This window comes from Sinocyclocheilus rhinocerous, unplaced genomic scaffold, assembly GCF_001515625.1.
Source record: "Sinocyclocheilus rhinocerous isolate Xijiao unplaced genomic scaffold, SAMN03320098_v1.1 scaffold2647, whole genome shotgun sequence".
In the NCBI taxonomy this organism is placed as follows: domain Eukaryota; kingdom Metazoa; phylum Chordata; class Actinopteri; order Cypriniformes; family Cyprinidae; genus Sinocyclocheilus; species Sinocyclocheilus rhinocerous.
Genome location: NW_015639108.1, coordinates 399,472 through 406,911, shown reverse-complemented (window position 1 = coordinate 406,911; position 7,440 = coordinate 399,472).

Below are 7,440 nucleotides of genomic sequence, written 5' to 3'. Positions count from 1 at the left end.
TATATATATATATATACCAACAAAGGTTACAGGTGCCTTTTATCGCATTGACTCCTTCCAAGGAATGTAAATGATTGTACGGAGTTTCTTTCTTTTTGTTACACGTGCATGCGACCAAACTGGGTGTAAAATATCTGACTGTAAATACTGTACAGGTTTTATTTAATAACGGTTCAAGCGTTCCTCCAGAGAAATAAACTAAAAATTCTGAAATATTTTTGGTGGGTTTTCATTTCCTTTTTACCCATGGCAGGAGTTAATTCTCAATGTTCTTGTGCTGTTTTCTTGCTGTTTATCTCTGAGATAGAATTACGTTTGAGTTCCTTCCTGTTTCCTGTCTGTGATGATCCTGAAGATATGATCTGTCCGTATAGAATCACCGGCTTGCCGTCATCACACACAGCACACTACTGCAGGGGTGAGTCTCATGAACCTGTCAGCGCACATTTCGCCACAAAATCAAAAGTTCAAAAAAATAAAAATGCATCCTAAACTTCCAAGTCACCTTTATTTGTATAGGGCTTTATACGATACTGATTGTCAAAGCAGCTTTACAGTGTTAAGCAGGAAAATAGTTTGTCAATAATGCAAGAGGACAATAACAAAGAGTCATTTTTCAGCTAAAGTCATGCAATTATGCACTTATTACATGCATTTATACTTGTATTTATATTTTTATAATGTGTGCAGTATTTTATAGAATGATATATAGTATAAACCTGCAGTTGTGTTCAAATAAATAGCAGTGCCTTAATAAAAGTGAATAAAGTGCAAATATTTTAATAGCTTTTATTTCCGTATTTCAAATATAGTGGAAACACTGCAAATTCAAAATCAAAGTATTAAGAGATGTTATGCATCTAGTCGACCAACTTCTGGCACCTAGAAACAGGTTTTTCAGCCCAGGATGAACGAACTGCGTTCCACAGTTCCTGTGAATTTTTGGGGTTTGCTTCAGAAGCTTGTCACCCCACAAGTTTTCAGTTGGGTTGAGGTCAGGGGGAATGAGCTGGCCACTCCATTACCTCAATCCTTTTTGTCTGAAACCAAGATGTTGCTCGCTTACTCGTGTGTTTGGGGTTGTTGTCTTGTTGAAACACCCATTTCAGGAGAATTTCCTCTTCGGCATAGGGCAACATAATCTCTTCAAGTATTTTGATGTGTTCAAACCGATCCATGATACCTGGTATACGATAAATAGGCCCAACACCGTAGTATGAAAAACATCCCATACCATGATTTTTGCTCCACCATGCTTCATAGTCTTCACAGTGTACAGTACTGAGGCTTGAATTCAGTACCCGAGGGTCGTCTGACATACTGTCGATGTCCACTAGATCCAAAAAGAACAATTTTACTCTCACCAGTCCAAAGAATGTATTCTTTGGCAAATTTTAACCGATTCTGCACATGCCTTTTTTCAACAATGGTACTTCTTGCTGACAGATTAGCTTCGATCAAACGTCTTCTGACTGCAACAGTACTTACAGGTAATTATAGATCATCTTTGATCTTTCTGGAGGGGATGATTGGCTGGATCTTTGCCATTCGGAGTATTCTTCAATCCGTTTTAACAATAGTTGCTCATTTTCTTTTGCGTGTTTCGGGTTTTTGTTGCCGTTTTAAAGCATTTGAGATCATTTTACCTGAGCATCCGATAACTTACTGCACTTTTTTAAAATAAGTTTTCCCTTCTCCAATCAACATTTTAATCAAATTACTTTGTTCTTCCGAACAGTGTATGAAACAGCTTCGCAATTCAGATGGAAATATATGTTATAACAATGTATGACACCTTGCTTCTCTTCCTCCTTAATAAAGGACAATTAATGACCCCTGTTTTTTCACAGAATGAATGAATTCTCTAATGAAACTCCACACTGCTATTATTTTGAACACTCCCTTTCAATGCATTAGTCAATTAAAAAAAACATGTCATGCCAGTTGGGGCTGCTGTTTTTCTATTATACTTATACATCCACAAGTAAATGATTTGCAATGCAGTAATATCATCACTGCTAATAACAGTGGTTCATCAGGTTACTGATGTTGTACTGCTATTTTTTTTAACACAACTGTACATAAACACACATACAAGATCGATCTATCTATCTATCTATCTATCTATCTATCTATCATCTATCTGTCTGTCTGTCTGTCTGTCTGTCTAATATTAAACGTTGCATATTTTTTTACTGAGACGTGCACATGCGTACGTGTGTAAAATATAAAATGTAAATATAAAAGATGCTAATTAATGATAATGTGGACATGTTCATGACTGTTTTCGTCATATTCATGTCACAGATGACACAAATAATGTCTGCCATTCAGGTCATGTACAAACCTTGAGAGGAAAAACCTTTATTCATCACGGAAACTGTGATATTTTCCTAGCTAATGGTGACAAAAGACTCGGATGTGACATTTCTAGTAGGGATTGATCGAGGTTTCTGTTTCCCAGCGGATGTCTCTGAAAATGTCAAAGTTTGAACTTGCAAAACAAAACGGTGACAGAAACGTATTTGTAACAACTTTATATTGACTGCATTTGAACACTGGCTCAGCCGAACGGCCCCTGATGTTGTTACAGAGTGCATAGGGAGATAAAGCTTTCCGAAAAACCAACGCAATTTAAACCGCAGTCATACATCTTCATTTCACGTGTAAATCACCATCATTAACTGCTGAGGCTGTGCCTGTCTTCCTTTCCTCAGGAGGACTGTAGGATGATGATGGACGAGTGGCATCAACATGTGACTGAGGCGATACGGCCTTAAACAGGTGCGCGTTCTTTTAGACCGTTCACAGACATCTTCCAGCACACCCTCCCTTTCTCAATGTAATATCTTCGGTCTAAAGGAGTAGTTCACCCTTGTGTTGTTCCAAACCCGATATGACTTGCTTTCCACGGTGTAACACAAATGGAAGAATGTACAGGCCGCTCATTTACAGTAATGAAAATGAACAGGGATTCTGGTTGTTGTGCTCCAAAATTACAACAAAAGCACCATATCTCCTTGAAGCCATTTTCATTTTAGTCATTATTTGTTTTTTGTTTTTGTTTTTTGACAAAGATGGTTTTAGTGGGATTTAATTAAACTAATTAAACAGTATTATGCACATCCTTATCATTGACACAATTTTAAAAAAACCTTTGTAAATAAACATTTTCACCAGAAACAGACTGAAATTTAAGTGGTCATTGACTAAAAATATGAAAAATATTGCCACATGATGCCATGTTTGAATCAGTGCAGAAGGCAACATTTTCAGTGAATGACACTTTAAATCTTTCTATTTGCCACAGAAAGTTGTTGTTCGGCTTCTGAATGTTTGGGACATGAGTCACGACAAAAAAAGCATCTGTAAAATATCCTAAAAGTAGTCCATATTAGAGCTTGACAGACAAAGTCTCCATTCACGTTCATTATGTGGAAAAGAGTCAAATCATTTTGAGATTTATGAATAAAAGAAATTAGTTTGGAATGACATATGGGTAAATAAATAAGATGGAGAACTAGTCTATTAAGCCATTATATGCTTAAATGGTGTGACTATAGTCGACGACTATTAGACTTGCCAGGAAATGCTTAATATGCTCCGGAGGAGACATGACACATGCAGTCAGACGTTAGCACAAGCCTTTCATTCATCTCTGTGTATCTTGCTGAGGCACATCTGCCATTTTTTGGTGGTCCCACCCATTGGCCGCGGTTCTGAACCCCTCGAGCTGCGGTGCTGAGGTGGTCTTCACTCCCCGTGCTCTCAGGGGCACTGCTGCTTCCTGCGGAGTCTGCTGAGGGGTGATAATGAGATATTGTCAGAGGTGCTGGCTGCCGTGGCTGCGCTGTGATCGCTGAGAGGCCAGGGCTCATTGAGCTCACCGCAGGGGGACCGTTGTCTCTGCTCTGCACTAGGCTGTGTGCTCGCTGATGACCCACTTTTACACAGTTTGCAAGAGACTTCTCTACTGAAAACAAAGCTGCAGGCTGAGAGTAAAAAAAAATCATGTGTGAGAAAGTGTTAGAGAGAGACAAATGGCGATAGAGGAAAGCAGAGTGGAGGAGAGATTCGGATAAAAACTGTAAGAAAAAAAAACTATAACTTCACAAGACTTAATCCAACCCACATCACACATATGTGCAGTTTACCTATTGTTATCTTTAAATTCAGGTCATGTGACGCAAACAATAGAGATGGATGGCAACATGTCATATGCTGGAGCATAACCAGATTTATCTATTCCATTGGGGAAAATGAAGAGAAATTTTTGATGCATTTTTTTTTTTTTTGTACATTATTTTATTTAATTATAATAAAATAGGAAATAATAATAAAAATATTATTATTACATGTTTTAAATTACATATGTATGTATGATATAATGTAATTTAATATATAATGTATTTATATTATATAAAAAATTAATATAATAATAAAAAACATGAAAAAAGTGAAAAGTGGTAAGCAGTTGGCACAAAAACAGTTCTGGTATTAGAAATATATGTGGAAGTTACATTTGCACATTTCCAGGACTGGTTTTTGCGCCAACTGCTTGCCAGCTTGTGCTTTTCCATTTCTTTAAAAATTATTTTAATAATAAAAATCAATATACGCAGGTGAAACTTGAAAGTTGAACTTTTATTATGTATTATAATATATGATACATATTATGCATATGTATATTAAACTTTTATGTACATTTAAAAATCCAATCTGTCTTTTTAATTTAGCGTACAATTCCAATTCATTCTGGCACATTCATAGAGAAGAAAAACAAACAGATTTTAAATGGTGTGCACCAAAGCATGAATTATACAGGGAGCAAAGCCGTTCATGATCAAACTTGAATTATATACATGATAGACGAGTAGCTAAAGTCAGGTATGGAAATGTTTTTTTGCAGTTCGAACAGAAATCGAAGTCATCAGTATGTTCCAAATTACAACCACTTTAAATGGTGTTTGGAGCGAGTCTTTATAGGCTGCCATGTAACTACATTGTGAAAGTGGCATTTAAAGAGGCAGCAAGTCCATCGATCCACTGCTGTCGATCAACAAGACAAAAACTCGAACCAGCACTCACGACTGTTCATCCCAATACCTTCTTCCTGTTTCTCCTTAAATAAACAGAGATTCTGCTTTCCAAATGTCTTTAGACCAAAGGTTGAAATTTACAGCTGAGGGGAAAAAAAAACAATGAACATCCAAATGCACATGCAAGGAATGCAAAGCCTTTTCTTTATAGTAAAGTAATCATTATCCTCTTCATAAAAAGTACAGCGATCTTGCAAAACACTTGAGATCTAGCACATGGCTTCGCATATGCACATTGTTCCCGCCTACGCAAAGCTGTTGTTTGAAGTCTTAATTAAGAGTGTCTTAATTAGTCTTTGTCTTCTTTTTCTTCTTGTTTTTCTCCGTATCCTCCTGCTGACCAGCTGACGGCTTTTTCCAGGGCAGGGCGTTGTAGGATATGTATGCAGAAATCAAATACGTGGCCATCCCCGTGTATCCACCTATAATCAAACACAACGGCTGAATCAGCACGAACAGGCAGAAGACATTGACCGAAGCGCTGTCGGGCAAATCCACACGGCCATCCTTGTTTGCCTGAAACACGGCAAAGAAATAGATCAGCGCCACAGCTGGGTAGAAAGCTAGGTCTACCATGGTGCCAACTCTCGAGAGCTGTCTCACTTATGACTGCGTCGCAGCCAGTGGGGGACGTGATATAATGACGGCACTTCCTTCGACCTTTCATCCGGCGACTGAGGTAAAACATTACCTTCTTGCCGAGATAACATGTGCAGGCATCTTATCAAAGACCGAAGTGCAAGTTCCTCTCCCAACATCAGGAAGCCCCCAGAGAGTGACCTTTACTCTCTAATGGAGTTTGAGAAGGAGCCAACAGCCGCCTGCAGGGCTGCTAGTATTAGCATCAAATACATGAAAGGAGACAGCCGAGAGTCCCCAGCTTCCGACACATGCTTGGATTAGTCTAGTGCACTGTGCTTGGCAGAGATTAGGCCGTAGGAACGGACTGCTTTGAAAAAGTCCTCAACCACCTCTATTCTTTGCCAGGGGCTGGAAAACAAACTGGTGGGTGGGAAAAAAGATGTAAAAATTGATGTTGGTGGTGGAGATGTAATTTATTCATGAGTGTTTGCCAGCCGTTTTTCCAGCAGCTGATGGCCTTTTGAGCACCTGTGAGCTGATAGATTGTTATCTTAGACCCCTATTTAAAAGATGGCACTACAATAGATGTGATGTCACACGAATTCTGGCTTAGATGCCGAGCAGGATGGGAAGTATAAGCCTGTCTGTATTTGACCCCCTGGACCTTTTCGCACCCGTATTAATCATCTTATCAAGACCTTGCAAGGGTCTTCATTTGTATCTTAACCCTTCAATTCCCTCCATTTAATTGCACCCAAATAGGCCTATTTCTGGCTCCGTTGACGCAATGTGAGAGAAACACAGTAATTAAAGCCCCAAATCACAGTGAATGGTGCAGTTTGGCTGACATTATGGAAAACATTATTTTTTCCTGTCTTTGTTCTCCGTGGCAGCTTTGCCTTCCCATCTGGTGCGTTTACTGGTCCTGGTTACCAGTACAGAGATCCAGATTTGTGTGCCTTCCTCACCCTGGCATTGCCTTCAGATCAACTAAAGTGGTTTTGTTGGCACTGGGTGTTAATTAGTATTTGTCACAGGGTCAAAGTTGAATACGGGAATACTCATTGCTGTGTTGTTGAAGGCATCACATGAGGCTCAATTAGACCTCAAAATCAGGAGCACGTCTGTGTGTCCTCACATCCACCTACACGCCCATCCGGATGCCCGCTTGCTTTAACGTGGCCTTTACAATCATTACTCACTCGGTAGGGGAAGGGGAGGCAAGGGTGGTCGTGGTGCCAATGTGAGGCTGTTTCCGTGCCCATTGATCTCCAATGTGGCGCCTGCCTCTCACCCAGGAGCTTAAGACCACTCTACTTAAGTCGTCCAAGAAAAAGGGATGAAAACTTTTGCTTTGAATAGACTTGCATCCTGGGGGAGAAAAAAATGTGGGTGCGAGGATTCAGCCACTACTCAGAGCAACAAATATAGCATGGCAGAACTTTGTGTGAATTTACTGCATTAGTACATTTATTTGTGTGCACTGATGTTTCTTGGAAATGGTTATTTGGTTCTGAAAAGTGCTGCTGCAGTCGGACTACTGAAAATAAGGTCCCACTTTATATTGTGGCCCTAATACATGTGTACTTACATAGTAACTAGATGTGTACATAGTATGTAACCACAGTGCAAGTACACATTGATACATAGTATCTACAGCTGTGATGTTTGTGTAACTACACATATGTAACAACCCACTGAATGGTATGTGTAAGTACAAATGTGTAACAGGACATTGGTAACAACACTTTTTGGTAAT